The sequence below is a fragment of the Octopus bimaculoides genome, chromosome 21 (genome assembly GCF_046866305.1).
Source record: "Octopus bimaculoides isolate indiv1 chromosome 21, ASM4686630v1, whole genome shotgun sequence".
Taxonomy (NCBI): domain Eukaryota; kingdom Metazoa; phylum Mollusca; class Cephalopoda; order Octopoda; family Octopodidae; genus Octopus; species Octopus bimaculoides.
The window spans coordinates 13,925,037-13,925,356 of NC_142948.1; positions in this window are offsets into that span (position 1 = coordinate 13,925,037).

The window sequence follows — 320 nt, forward strand, 5'->3', positions numbered from 1 at the left end:
TATTGACATTTCAAGCTAGACCTCCTTGAAAACGAAGCGAAATATTCTTTAAATCACGTCACACTTTTTTGAAAAAGAAGTACACATCAGACATTGTGTTGCTTGTTTCAGTGTCAGAAAATTACCTTTCAACGATGTATATACTTTATGAGACATTGATGGATGTTTTAATTGACTACTGGTTCCGTATATATTATTATTGCAGTGATAGTTGTCAATAATCATGGACAGTCTGAGCAGTACTTAGCATAATGTAGATCAATATAATTCATAAAATGATAACCTTTTAGCTGCCGATGTATATACGGAAGGCAAGATAA